Here is a 15,861-nt window from a genome sequence, read left to right on the forward strand (position 1 = left end):
GGGGGGGGAACCCAAAAAAACAAACAAGAAAAACGTATTGGGTACTCATTATTTACCAGACTCCATGAGAAAGCTTTCATATACTTTATTTGTTCCATCCTCACAGCAATTTTGTGTGGTAGGTACTGTTATGGACCTAATGTTTTGTGTGAGGAAACAATTTTAGGTTAATAACTTGCTCAAGGATTTACACAATTAGTGGTAGAGCCAGAATTTAAAACCCAGTCTGTCATCTCTAGAACCCATATTCTTATTTTGTTGATCTCAACTTTTTTGGTTAAGAACTGGAACAACAGATCCACCCCACAGGCTTATTGTGATGGTTAAATAAGAATTTTTTGAGCTGGAAAATTCTGAATACACCTAAGGATTTTGCATTGTTCTTTGATTGCTCTATCCTCTATGCTACCATTGGAAGCTGAGACTTCTTTTAAAGCACTCTCTGCCATAGCGGATGTTTCACTTATATTACCGAAAGCTTGAAAGCTTGGCCCCTCTGTACAAATCAGGTCTCGGAGACAGACTTTTGGGTGAAGTAGAGAAGGATTCCTTTATTGCTTTGCCAGGCAAAGGGAGACACATCAGGCTTCTGCCTCGAAAAACTATGTGTCAGCAACCCAGGAGGATTTGATGCGGGGTTTATAACAATAATTCAAAGGTGGGGTCTCTGACAAGATTAGGGTGTGTGCAGGGCCTGCACTCCTTTAATCTCGTCTCAGGTGGTCTCCTAATCTTGATGAGCTTCTCTGGTCCCTTTAATCTTGTCTCAGGTGGTTTCTTGGCTGCTCCTCCTTTGATTAGCAACTGTTAAATGAATCTACCCTTCATTGAACTAAGGGAAGGTCATGGAGGCTGGTGTCTTGCCTACAAGAAATGGGAGACAAAAGGGCCTCTGCGCCAGGGAACCCCACAGGGCCTCCCTCGGTTTCACTTAGTGGTTTGTTTTCGTACTCTTCCACCATTTGTGAATTTCTCAGTGGCAAAGACTCTATCTTATTCATTGTTTCAGGCAGGATTTAAACTAGAGCAGTGACAGGGAGATCAACTCGGTGCTTTGTGACCACCTAGAGGGGTGGGATAGGGAGGGTGGGAGGGAGGGAGATGCAAGAGGGAGGGGACATGGGGATATATGGATATGTATAACGGATTCACTTTGTTATAAAGCAGAAACTAACACAGCATTGTAAAGCAATTATACTCTAATAAAGATGTTAAAAATAAAAAAATAATAAACTAGAGCAGTGGTTGTCAGAACGGAAGGTGGGGTTTAGAGAAGTGTGCAGGATGAGAGTCAAACATCATCTCTGTGTGACTTACTCCAAAAGCTTCCTGAATCCCTACCATACCAAGTATTATCATTACCCTCACTGCCCTCACCATCATCGACATTTATAATCATCATTAACCACAGCAACAACAGCCCCAGTAGCAACAGACATGTTATCAGAGCCTACCAGGTGCAAGCTACTAGCCAGGGCTACAAATAAAAGTTTTAAGCCACTGCTTTCAAAGTGTCTAGAAAAGCCTCTAATCTCTCCCACCCTTCCCTATCCTGTCCTCTAATGCCAGACGGTCCTTTCATAAACCCTACTTTAATCATGTCACTCACTGAGTGTTGCTGAAAAGAAATTCCTTAGTATTTAGGCCTTCAAAATCGAGATCTTAATATATATATATATAATTTGTATATATATATATTTATCATCTTTATTGGAATATAATTGCTTTACAATGGTGTGTTAGTTTCTGCTTTATAACAAAGTGAATCAGTTATACATATACACATATCCCCGTACCTCCTCCCTCTTGCGTCTCCCTCCCACCCTCCCTATCCCACCCCTCTAGGTGGTCAAAAGACTGAGCTGATCACCCTGTGCTATGCAGCTGCTTTCTATTAGCTATCTATTTTACGTTTGGTAGTGTATATATAAATCCATGCCACTCTCTCACTTTGTCCCAGCTTACCCTTCCCCCTGCCCGTGTCCTCAAGTCCATTCTCTATTTCTGCGTCTTTATTCCTGTCCTGCCCTTAGGTTCATCAGAACCATTAAAAAATTTTTTTTAGATTCCATATATGTGTGTTAGCATATGGTATTTTTTTTTCTCTTTCTGACTTACTTCACTCTGTATGATGGACTATAGGTCCAACCACCTCACTACAAATAACTCAATTTGGTTTCCTTTTATGGCTGAGTAATATTCCATTGTATATATGTGCCACATCTTCCTTACCCATTCATCAGTCGATGGACACATAGGTTGCTTCCATGTTCTGGCTATTGTAAATAGTGCTGCAGTGGACATTGTAGTACATGAGTCTTTTTGAATTATGGTTTTCTCAGGGTATATACCCAGTAGTGGGATTGCTGGGTCATATAGTAGTTCTATTTTTATTTTTATAAGGAACCTCCCTACTGTTATGAATAGTGGCTGTATCAATTTACATTCCCACCAACAGTGCAAGAGGGTTCCCTTTTCTCCACACCCTCTCCAGCATTTATTGTTTGTAGATTTTTTGATGATGTCCATTCTGAACGGTTGAGGTGATTCCTCACTGTGGTTTTGATTTACATTTCTCTAATGATTAGTGATGTTGAGCATCTTTTCATGTGTTTGTTGGCAATCTGTATATCTTTTTTGGAGAAATGTCTATTTAGGTCTTCTGCCCATTTTTGGATTGTGTTGTTTGTTTTGTTGATATTGAGCTGCATGAGCTGCCTGTATATTTTGGAGATTAATCCTTTGTCAGTTGCTTCATTTGCAAACATTTTCTCCCATTCTGAAGGTTGTCTTTTCATCTTGTTTGTGGTTTCCTTTGCTGTGCAAAAGGTTTTAAGTTTCATTAGGTCCCACTTGTTTATTTTTGTTTTTATTTCCATTTCTTTAGGAGGTGGGTCAAAAAGGATCTTGCTGTGATTTATGTCATAGAGTGTTTTTCCTATGTTTTCCTCTAACAGCTTTATAGTGTCTTGGCCTTACATTTGGGTCTTTAATCCATTTTGAGTTTATTTTTCTGTATGGTGTTAGGAAGTGTTCTAATTTCAGTCTTTTACAGGTAGCTGTCCAGTTTTCCCAGCACCACTTATTGAAGAGGCTGTCCTTTCTCCACTATATTCTCTTGCCTCCTTTATCAAAGATAAGGTGACCATATGTGCGTGTGTTTATCTCTGACCTTTCTATCCTGTTCCATTGATCTATATTTCTGTTTTTGTGCCAGTACCATACTGTCTTGATTACTGTAGCTTTGTAGTATAGTCTGAAGTCCAAGAGCCTGATTCCTCCAGCTCTGTTTTTCTTTCCCAGGATTGCTTTGGCTATTCAGGGTCTCTTTTGTTTCCATACAAATTGTGAATTTTTTTCTTCTAGTTCTGTGAAAAATGCCATTGGTAGCTTGATAGGGATTGCATTGAATCTGTAGATTGCATTGGGTAGTATAGTCATTTTCACAGTGTTGATTCTTCCAATCCAAGAGCATAGTATATCTCTCCATCTGTTTGTATCATCTTTAATTTCTTTCATCATTGTCTTATAGTTTTCTACATACAGGCCTTTTGTCTCCTTAGGTAGGCTTATTCCTAGGTATTTTATTCTTTTTGTTGCAGTGGTAAATGGGAGTGTTTCCTTAATTTCTCTTTCAGATTTTTCATCATTAGTGTATAGGAATGCAAGAATTTTCTGTACATTAATTTTGTATCCTGCTACTCTACCAAATTCATTGTTTAGCTCTAGTAGATTTCTGGTATCATCTTTAGGATTCTCTATGTATAGTATCATGTCATCTTCAAACAGTGACAGCTTTACTTCTTCTTTTCCGATTTGGATTCCTTTTATTTCTTTTACTTGTCTGATTGCTGTGGCTAAAGCTTGAAAACTATGTTGAATAATAGTCATAAGAGTGGGCAACCTTGTCTTGTTCCTGATCTTAGAGGAAATGGTTTCAGTTTTTCACCATTGAGAACGATGTTGGCTGTGGGTTTGTCATATGCGGCCTTTATTATGTTGAGGTAGGTTCCCTCTATGCCTACTTTCTGGAGAGTTTTTGTCATAAATGGGTGTTGAATTTTGTCAAAAGCTTTTTCTGCCTCTGTTTAGATTATCATATGGTTTTTATCCTTCAATTTGTTAATATGGTGTATCACATTGATTTGCATATATTGAAGAACCCTTGCATTCCTGGGATTCTGGAATGCCATGGTGTAGGATCCTTTTAATGTGCTGTTGGATTCTGTTTGCTAGTATTTTGTTGAGGATTTTTACCTCTATGTTCATCAGTGATATTGGCCTGTAGTTTCCTTTTTTTGTGACATCTTTGTCTGGTTTTGGTATCAGGGTGATGGTGGCCTCATACAATGAGTTTGGCAGTGTTCCTCCCTTTGCTATATTTTGGAAGACTTTGAGAAGGATACGTGTTAGCTCTTCTCTAAATGTTTGATAGAATTCACCTGTGAAGTCATGTGGTCCTGGGCTTTTGTTTGTTGGAAGATTTTTAATCACATTTTCAATTTCAGTGCTTGTGATTGGTCTGTTTATATTTTCTATTTCTTCCTGGTTCAGTCTCAGAAGGTTTTGCTTTTCTAAGAATTAGTCCATTTGTTCCAGGTTGTCCACTTTATTGGCATATAGTTGCTTGTAGTAATCTGTCATGATCCTTTGTATTTCTGCAATGTCAGTTGTTACTTCTCCTTTTTCATTTCTAATTCTGTTGATATGAGTCTTCTCCCCTTTTTTCTTGATGAGTCTGGCTAATGGCTTATCAATTTTGTTCATCTTCTCAAAGAACCAGCTTTTAGTTTTATTGCTCTTTGCTATTGTTTCCTTCATTTCTTTTTCATTTATTTCTGATCTGAACTTTATGATGTCTTTCCTTCTGCTAACTTTGGGGTTTTTTTGTTCTTGATTCTCTAATTGCTTTAGGTGTGAGGTTGGGTTGTTTATTTGAGACTTTTCTTGTTTCTTGAGGTAGGAGTTTATTCCTATAGACTTCCCTCTTAGAACTGCTTTTGCCACATCCCATAGGTTTTGGGTCTTTGTGTTTTCATTGTCATTTGTTTCTAGGTATTTTTTTGACTTCCTCTTTGATTTCTTCAGTGATCTCTTGGTTATTTACTAGCGTATTATTTAGCCTCCATGTGTTTGTAGTTTTTACAGATTTTTTTCCTGTAATTGATATCTTGTCTCATAGTGTTGTTGTTGGAAAAGATACTTGATACGATTTCAGTTTTCTTAAATTTACCAGGGCTTGATTTGTGACCCAAGACATGGTCTGTCCTGGAGAATGTTCCATGAGCACTTGAGAAGAAAGTGTATTCTGTAGTTTTTGGATGGAATGTCCTATAAATATCAGTCAAGTCCATCTTGTTTAATGTGTCATTTAAAGCTTGTGTTTCCTTGTTTATTTTCATTTTTGGATGATCTGTCTATTGGTGAAAGTAGGGTGTTAAAGTCCCCTACTATGATTGCGTTACTCTCCATTTCCCTGGCTGTTAGCATTTGCCTTATTATATTGAGGTGGTCCTATGCTGGGTGCATAAATATTAACAATTGTTATATCTTCTTCTTGGATTGATCCCTTGATCATTATATAGTGTACTTGTTTGTCTCTTGTAATAGTCCTTATTTTAAAGTCTATTTTATCAGATATGAGAATTGCTACTCCATTTTTCTTTTGATTTCCATTTGCATGGAATGTCTTTTTCCATCCTCTCATTTTCAGTCTGTATGTGTCCCTAGGTCTGAAGTGGGTCTCTTGTAGACAGCATATGTATGAGTCTTGTTTTGGTATCCATTCAGCCAGTCTATGTCTTTTTTTTTTTGTGGTACGCGGGCCTCTCACTGTTGTGGCCCCATTGTGGAGCACAGGCTCCGGACACGCAGGCTCAGCGGCCATGGCTCACGGGCCCAGCCGCTCTGAGGCATGTGGGATCTTCCCGGACCAGGGCACAAACCTGCGTCCCCTGCATCGGCAGGCGGACTCTCAACCACTGCACCACCAGGGAAGCCCTCAGTCTATGTCTTTCGGTTGGAGCATTTAATCCAATTACACTTAAGGTAATTATTGATATGTATGTTCCTATTACCATTTTCTTAATTGTTTTGCGTTTGTTTTGGTAGGCCTTTTCCTTCTCTTGTGTTTCCTGCCTAGAGAACTTCCTTTAGCATTTGTTGTAAAGCTGGTTTGGTGGTGCTGAATTCTCTTAACTTTTGCTTATCTGTAAAGTTTTTAATTTCTCCATCAAATCTGAATGAGATCCTTGCTGGGTAGAGTAATCTTGGTTGTAGGTGTTTCCCTTTCATCACTTTAAATATGTCCTGCCACTCCCTTCTGGCCTGCAGAGTTCCTGCTGAAAAATCAGCTGTTAACCTTATGAGGATTCCCTTGTATGTTATTTTTTGCTTTTCCCTTACTGCTTTTAATATTTTTGCTCTGTATTTAATTTTTGATAGTTTGATTAATATGTGTCTCGGCATGTTTCTCTTTGTGTTTATCCTGTATGGTACTCTCTGTGCTTTTGGACTTGACTATTTCCTTTCCCATGTTAGGGAAGTTTTCAACTATAATCTCTTCAAATATTTTCTCAGACCCTTTCTTTTTCTCTTCTTCTTCTGGGACCCCTATAATTCTAATGTTGGTGCGTGTAATGTTGTCCCAGAGGTCTCTGAGACTGTCCTCAATTTTTTTCATCCTTTTTTCTTTATTCTGCTCCCTGGCAGTTATTTCCACCATTTTATCTTCCAGCTCACTTATCTGTTCTTCTGCTTCAGTTATTCAGTTATTGATTCCTTCTAGAGTATTTTTAATTTCATTTATTGTGTTGTTCATCATTGTTTGTTTGCTCTTTAGTTCTTCTAGATCCTTGTTAAATGTTTCTTGTATTTTCTCCATTCTGTTTCTGAGAGTTTGGATCATCTTTACTATCATTACTCTGAATTCTTTTTCAGGTAGGTTGCCTATTTCATCTTCATTTATTTGGTCTTGTAGGTTTTTACCTTGCTCCTTCATCTGTAACATATTTTTTCATTATTATTATTATTTTTTAGATGGGTATATTCCTGTCTTACTGGTTGTTTGGCCTGAGACGTCCAGTACTGGAGTTTGCAAGCAGTTGGATAGAGTTGGGTCTTGGTGCTGAGATGAGGACCTCCAGAAGCCCTCACTCTGACTGATATTCCCTACGGTCTGAAGTTCTCTGTTAGTCCAGTGATTTGGACTCGGAGCTCCCACCACAGGAGCTCGGGCCCAAACTCCAGCCTGGGAACAAACATCCTGAAAGCTTTGTGGCATGATTAAAAAAAAAAAAAAATAAGGAGCAGAATAAAAAATAAAATAGAATTAGAAAGATAAAAATTATATTAGGAAAAATAGAACTATAATTGAAACAACTGCAGCAAGGTAAAATAAAACCACAACAGAAAAAAGGAAAAAAAAAAAGGAGGGGTGGGTAACAAGCCAAAAGGAGAGAACATTAACAAAGTATAAAGAATAAAATAAATTAGAAAATAAAAGATTTATTAGGAAAAATTAAAAGGTAAAAGAATCAACAACAGTGAATCAACAAGGTAAAACAGAACCCAGATCCAGTTGCTGGGGGTTCCTCCCGACCCCTTAGGTGTCTGTGATCCCCCTCCAGTCGGTGCCTGGTAGGTGCCCTAGTTGTGAGGAGAGGTGAATTCCGTGTCCTCCTAGTACACCATCTTGACTCTGCCCTTCGAGATCTTAATATATTTTAAGAATTATTTCTTTTTAGAATAGACATTACATTCACACAGCTCAAAATTCATATCAGTATATGGAGGAAAGTCTTTCTTCCCCCTTGTTTCTTCCAGTTACTCCATTTCCTGGGTACCCTTCCAGAGGGTTTCTAAACATGCCCTTTAGAAACAATAAAATAAGATTATTTTTCCTAGAGCAGTTTTAGATTTAAAACAAAACCGAGAGGTAGGTATAGAGATTTCCCATGTCCCCTGCTCATACACATGCACAGCCTCCCCCGTTATCAACATCACTCACCAGAATGGTACATGTTTTACCAAGGATGAAGTTATATTGACATATCATAATCATCCAAAGTCCAGAGTTTACCTTAGTGTTTGTTCACTCTTGGTGTTGTACATTCTATGGGTTTGAACAAATATATAATAATATGTATCCATCATTATCATGTTATATAGAGTATTTTCACTGCCTAAAAATCCTCTGTGGGCTACCTAGTCATCCCTCCCCCAACCCAGGCAACCACTGATCATCTTACTATCTCCATAGTTTTGCCTTTTCCAGAATGTCATATAGTTGGAATCATGTGGTACGTAGCCTTTTCAGATTGGATTCTTTCACTTAGTAATATGCATTTAAGGTTCCTTCATGTCTTTTCATGGCTTGAAATCTCATTTATTTTTCTTGCTGAATAATAGTCCATTGTCTAGATATACCACAGTTTATTTGTCCACTCACCTACTGAAGGGCATCTTGTTTGCTTCCACGTCTTGGTAATTATGAATAAAGCTGCTACAAACATCCATGTGCAGGGTTTTGTGTGGACATAAGTTTTCAGCTCCTTTGGTTAAGTACCCTAGAGGGTGACTGCTAGATTGTATAACAGTATATTTATTTTTGTAACTTCAAAACTGTCTTCCAAGGTGAGGTGGCTATATCATTTTGCATTCCCACCACCAATGAATGAGCATTCTTACTGCTCCACATTCTCACGCGCATTTGGTGTTGTCAGTGTTTTGCATTTGGTCATTCTAACACCACTAAGTGTTTGTGTCTAGAAGGAGTAATTGCAGTTTGACTTATCTGACCAGATTTGGTCAATCCCATTTCCCTTGAGAGGAGGGGCTTTCAAAATGATCTGATTTGTAATAAGATTAAGAACATTCTGGCATCCTGAGAAGGAGGATTACTATGCTTTTGCAAGAGTGGTCCAGTGAAGTTGGGGGAGGGGCACGGGCCCCTTGGGGAGCAGCTGTCTTCCTTCCCAGCTGCCCCTCAGGTTGCCCCTGAAGGAATAGTTAACAGAGGTTGCAAGAAACACCTGATGTTAAGATGCCTGTCCTTTACCCAGTTGATAGCCTCCAGAGAGCCTGAGACTGGTCAGATAAGTCACTTTTGTGGATAACATTCTTATCCTGAAAACTGAAAAACACTAAATGGAGTGAAAATTATCTGTCAGATATAACTCACCAGCTTGGAAGACCATATGGTTATATTATATGAAGATTACATTCTAGTTCAAGGACTCCCCAAAATGTCAATTTTTTTGGTATTTTAAAAATTTATATTTGCCTACTTCATTCTGTAAAGGAATTGAAGTAATTTACAAGAATTTTAACCTTATAATAAATAGAAATTTAAAAAAACAAAGGGTTTAAAGCTAGGATAGCATGAAGATTTATACATCATAAAGTAGTTTATTGTTCTTAAAATTGGGCTGCCAATATTTTTTTGAGCTGCCTAATAGCCAAGGTAAAACGAGAAACATGATAGGTTAAAACTTCACATTTCACTAAAGCAATAATGATTCAGTTTCTTAGGAGAAAGGAAACTTTTATTGTTTCTTAGGTCCGTAAGACATTTGTGTGGGGTTTCATGTGTTGGCATCAAGTGCCACATGGACATCTTTAACAACATTCCTCAATAAACACAATGGTGGGTCCTGTCAGAAGTTTCCTCTACCATTCCTCTGTGTAAACCAAAGATATAACAGTATGCATAATTCAAAAACGTGTTCTGAGGGAAGACAGTGGATTCCGTATGCAACTCTGTGATAATCCAGGGAATAAAAGTGAGCTGTCTAAGGGGATGGAGTAACTGTATGTTCTTCAAGATGGATTCCTTGCATATTTCCTTCAGTTGGACTTTTGATAACAGTTGAGCAGGAGCCTGGTAGATGTGTTCATTAACTAGATGTGGGAAATCCTTTCACCATGATGACCATTTTAAATATCTTACAATTTTATATGTCAACTATACCTCAATAAAGCCTGAATTTTTTTTAAGTTGAGCAGGAGAGGATTCAATGCATAAAATTTTACATAGCCTGACATTCAGATATTCTCTGTAGTTGTCTAAGAGAAGATCCACAGGCTTTCAGAATCAATCAAGAATGGGAGGATGGCAACCTCTATAAAAACTGAGGGCCTGGTATCGTGAGCACAATTTTGATTGCAACTTCCAGGAAACCAAAATAGCTTAAAGGCTTAGTTAATTTAATATTGATTTCCTAAAAATTTATTTAAAGTTATAAATTTCCTTTTAGTATTGCAAAGGTGAATCTCAGATTTTGGGCATATACATAGTGTTTCCATTATAGGGCTATAAGTGTGACTCATATTTAGTAATATTTTTCAGTTTCTAAACACAAGAGATTTTAAAAAAAGTATCCTTTGGTTGTTAATTTCTAAGTTTATTATATTATGGCAAGATAATTAAGTCTGCATTGTAATCCTTCAGAATCATTTAGACTTCCATTTGACCTAATGCATGAAATATTTTTGTCAGTTTTTCATGTGTTCTTGAAAGTATATTCTCTGTTGAATGTAGAGTTTTATATAATAGCTTGAGCTTATCAAACGCATTGTTCAGGTCTCAGATATAAGATTGTATGGAACTTCACATACTACTTCAGAGAGAAGGCTGTGGATGAGGAAATTTTGAATTGATTGAATTTAAATCAAACTCACTTTTCTGGAATTGACTACAATTATGGTTTCAACCACCAGGGTTGTATCAGTTATCTATTGCTGCATAACAAGTCACCCCACACGTTAATGGCTTAAAAAGCCATCATTCATTTGCTCACGGTTTCTGTGGGTTGGCAATGGACTGGGCTTAGCTGGAGTGGCTCTTTTGCCATTCTTGCCTGAGGTCACTCTTGCAGCTGCAGTTATCCGGGGATTGCATGAGGCTGGACCATCCAACATGGCTTCACTCACAGGTGTGGTGCCTCAGATGGGATGGCTGTCTTCTCTCTCCAGTCTCTCTCCAGTCTTCTTCACAGAATGCTGGAAGCTTTCCAAGAGGATAAAAGCAGAAGCTGTGAGGTCTCTTGAGTCTGGGCTCAGAAGTCCCACGGCACTTCTACTACAGTCTGTTGGTCAAAGAAAGTCACAGGGCCTTTCCAGATTCAGGGAGTGGGGAAATAGATTTCACCTCAGTGTGAGGTGCTACAAAGAATTTGGGGCCGCTTTACATCCATCACAAAGGGAAATGCAAGTTCAAAATAGAGTTTGAATTGGGTTACAGGGTTGTTGAAAGAGAGAAGTTCTATATATTGTATTCTTGAGTGCACGGTTTGAATATGTCACTGCTCCATATGGTTGCAAAGGGGCTGTGTTGAACGAAGTGTTCATGTCCTTGTGAGGCATGTTTCAACAGGACTGAGAGCTTGCAGAGAGTGTGTCTGCCTGACTCTTTCCAGTGAGTTATTTCTTGGCTGCTTCAGCTCCTGGCGGACGCCCAGGTAAGAAACCCATTTTTAGAGCCCCATAAACTTAGGCCCTGCTTTGTATGAGGTGATATATAAAGAGTATGACTTTTGAAAAGCCTAGGGCCATAATTTATCTAAGGCCTAAATGGGTAAAATCTTTGTGACATTATCTCTTCTTTATGTGAAATTCACAGTATGTGATTTGTTTTAGCAAGATAAAACCTGGCTGAAGGTAACTACAAGGGAAGTCCTGGTGACTGCCAAGTTAATGTACAGGCATGAAGCTAGTGTAGAGGAAAATGTTGAATGCCCTTATTCTTTTTTTTAAGATTTATTTATTTTATTTATTTATTTGGCTGCACCAGGTCTTAGTTGCAGCTTGTGGAATCTTTATTTGCGGCATGTGAACTCAGTTGCAGCATGGGGGATCTAGCTCCCTGACCAGGGATCAAACCTGGGCCTCCTGCGTTGGGAGCACAGAGCCTTAGCCACTGAACTGCCAGGGAAGTCCCTGAATGCCCTTATTTAAATACCACATCCAGAATGACATGGGGCAGGGTGGAATTGGAATTTGTAACATCCTCTGAAGAATCAATGCCAAAGAGTTTGGAATTTACACACTCAGTTCCTGTGATCTCACCAGGAAAGTAAAAGTTTCGGCTCCTAGGAATGAAGGCAGGGGAAGAATTCTTCATTTGAAAAATGCTATTTTGGCCCTTTTCCTCTCTTTGAGTTGCCTTTCCTTCTACCCCAACAAATCAGATCAGCCCTGTCCTCCCCAGGAGTCTCTGGGAATTCATATCTGGTGTATGAAATGGATTTGGACCATCTAATCTGCTGCTGACCTCCTTTCTGCCAACTGAGCTAGACAAATCTGAGCACTGCAAGGTGTGGTAAGCAAAAGAAGCAATCGTTTGCTAGCACACCATTTTAACTTTCATCCCATCTCTTAGCTCTCACATTCACAGTACCATCCGTAAAAGTGAAAAGTTCAGTGTCTTTGCTGGCCCCACTTGAATGTTCTGTCCTATTCCTTTACTGCTACATTTGGATGAAGAAACATACTATTCATTTGGCCTTGGGATTCACTTGAAAACTCTCACCAGGACTCAGATTTCTGTTCTTCTTCTTTTAAGGCACAGTATATGTTTGTCATCCTCTGAGCACCCTGGTGAGTGTGCTGACGGTGATGTTATTCTCTAAGAGTGCAAACAGTGTTTTCCGCCTGCACGGCTTCACGCTCTGTCTCCCACTGGGGCCTGGTCATGCAAGCTGTGTGTATACTTCTTGAGAAGGCTGATTGTTGTGAAAATCTTTGCCACAGAGACAGAAGTAAGGGATTAGGTCTTTCAGATGCGATCGCCAGCAACTTTTCTCTTATAACCTCTGGAACACCATTGCATCAGTTCAGACATATGACTGGGAAGAAATATCAGCTCAAAGACCATCTGGTTAAAAATGAGGAGTACTTCCCAGCTTGGTGGATGGCAAAACAACAAAATGCCCCATGTACATCTGCCTTGTTTCCCAATTCCTGCAGGATTCACAGACTGGCTAGTTTTGACCCAGCCTCACAAAGGTGGGTTTGCCTTGGAGGAAGCTGGAGTGACCCTCACCTCAGGTCTTATGACTTTTGGAGCAGTCTCAGGGGCTTTTGTGTTTCTGGAGTTAACCTAAAGAGTAAGTGTTGCTTTATGACAAACCTAATTTAGCCAGAATCATTCATTCATTTGTTCATTAATATTTATGAGCAGATACTGTCCTACAGCTAGAGACACAAAGATAGATGAGATTCAATTTCTGCCTCTTAGAGTTCATGCAATAGGGTGAGGATCTAAGAGGGGAAGGGAGGAGAGACATCAAAATAGATGCTGATAATAGAGAATTCTTTCCCCCACCTTTTTAAAATGTGAACCACACTTTGTCCTGCTATGGCAAGTAAAGCTTTAATTGATTCATTTATTTAATCAGCAAACATTTGCCAAATGCCTGGTTTGTGCCAGGAGCTGTACCAGGTGCTGTGTCTACTTAAAGAGCAGCCTGCGGATAATGTTAGGAAGATCAAAGCAGAAGCCTCCCTCATCTCCCTTTGCCCCTCTCACTTGCCCTTTCACCTAGCCCTCTGAGGATGGACCCCAACAGCACCAGATGTGTGGCAGCAGTTCCTAATCCTTTTTTGGGTCGAAAGGAGGAGATGCCCTCAAAAGGGAACTTCAGAAGGAAGCAGAACTGCAATGTAAACATCACCTTCAACCATGCCAATCATTTGTCCTCCCTTGCTTTTCTTTAAACACACATGCAGCTTCATTCAAGGCAGTGAGGCAGCAACCCAACTGGAAGAAGGGAAAAATAGAACAGCCAGAGTATGGTAGCTTTGCCACTGACGGCTTACATCTTTGGTGAGTCACCATCTTTAGTAGATGGAAGCAAGCCTCAAAAATGAATGGAGGCTACCAAGGGTAGTAATGGGTATGACCCAGATAAGGCAGAGTCTTATCTCCTTCCCCATTTGATACCCAGTGAAGACATCTATACAGATATTTCCATAATGCTTTTTAGTTTACCAAACACTTAAAAAGAGAAAAACTATTTTGATAAATAAATGTAGATATTACTTCTAGGTACTGAGGTTGAAATCATTATTTGGAAAATGAGACTTGAAATAGTTGAAAAAAGAAGAGGTAGATTTTATTTGTAATATTATGGAAATATTTCCATAATACATGAAGGGGTTAAACAAACAAATTTTCAAAATAACATACAGTAGTAGGATGCCATTTATGATAAATAAAAGAGGTGAAAATGATAATAGCTAAGGGATTTCCCTGGTGGCGCAGTGGTTAAGAATCTGCCTGCCAATGCAAGGGACACGGGTTCGATCCCTGGTCTGGGAAGATCCCACATGCCGCAGAGCAACTAAGCCCGTGTGCCACAACTACTGAGCCTGCGCTCTAGAGCTCATGCTCTGCAACAAGAGAAGCCACTGCAACAAGAAGCCCACTCATGGCAACGAAGAGTAGCCCCCGCTTGCCGCAACTAGAGAAAGCCTGCAAGCAGAAACAAAGACCCAAGGCAGCCAAAAATAAATAAATTTATTTTTTTTAAAAAAAGAATCTGCCTTCCAATGCAGGGAACCCAGGTTTGATCCCTGGTTGGGCAATTAAGCCTGCATGCCACAACTAGAGAGCCCGCATGCCGCAACTACTGAGCCTGCACACTCTGGAGCCCACGTGCGCCACAACTAGAGAGAAGTCCACAGACCACAACTAGAGAAGCTTGTGTGCTGCAACGAAGAGCTTGTGTGCCTCAACCAACGATCCCACATGCTGCAACTAAGACCTGAGGCAGCCAAATAAATAAGGTTTTAAAAAATGATAATAGCTAATACTTTATAGTGCATACTATATGCCAGACACTGTTCTCAGTGCTTTACATAGATGAACTCATTTGATCCTCAAAACATCTCCATGAATTAGGTACTATAATTATCATCCCCATATTACAGACTTGAAAACTGGGCATGGAGAAGTTGAGTGTCTTGCCCTAGGTCACACAGCTAGGATTTAAACCCAGGCAGTTCCCCTATAGATTCTGGAACCTAAGCTTTGCAGTATTTCCACAGGTACAGCTATATGAGTGTAAATGCTTAGAGAAAAGTTCAGAAGGATATACACTAATCTGAAAATCATTGCTGTCTTTGGAGAGCAATCAGGAATTGGAGTTCAGGCAGGTCAAATATTCTAACAGCTGCAATGTGTTTTGTTTTCCCCAAAAGATATTTCCCTCAAGATAATGATTTCTTGTTCCTTCTGTTAAATTAATTAAAAATGATTTTAAAATATTAAAAAAAATCCTGGGGTCAATAGGAGTGATTATTTATTTTTGGCTGTGTTGGGTCTTTGTTTCTGTGTGTGGGCTTTCTCTAGTTGTGACGAGCGGGGGCTACTCTTCGTTGCAGTGCACGGGCTTCTCATTCCGGTGGCTTCTCTTGTTGCAGACCACGGGCTCTAGGTGAATGGGCTTCAGTAGTTGTGGCACATGGGCTCAGTAGTTGTGGCTCGTGGGCTCTAGAGCGCAGGCTCAGTAGTTGTGGCACACGGGCTTAGTTGCTCCGCGGCATGTGGGATCTTCTCAGACCAGAACTCGAACCTGTGTCCCCTGCATTAGCAGGAGGATTCTTAACCACCGCGCCACCAGGGAAGACCCAGTAGAAGTGATTTTGAGTCAGATTACTAGATTATGCTCTTCTCCTAAATTTCACATTGACTTTGGTATCTTTGGGAGCAGAAGGATTAATTGTGTTCATCTTTCCTCTTTGTCAGTCTCATGACCTTTGATGAAATCTTATTCCAGAGATTAAAATCCTATTTCAGATTTTATCTGGAACAATGGGAGACATATTGGTAAAAGTAATACATTTCATGGCTGAAATGTC

The sequence above is a fragment of the Lagenorhynchus albirostris genome, chromosome 4 (assembly GCF_949774975.1).
Source record: "Lagenorhynchus albirostris chromosome 4, mLagAlb1.1, whole genome shotgun sequence".
NCBI lineage: Eukaryota > Metazoa > Chordata > Mammalia > Artiodactyla > Delphinidae > Lagenorhynchus > Lagenorhynchus albirostris.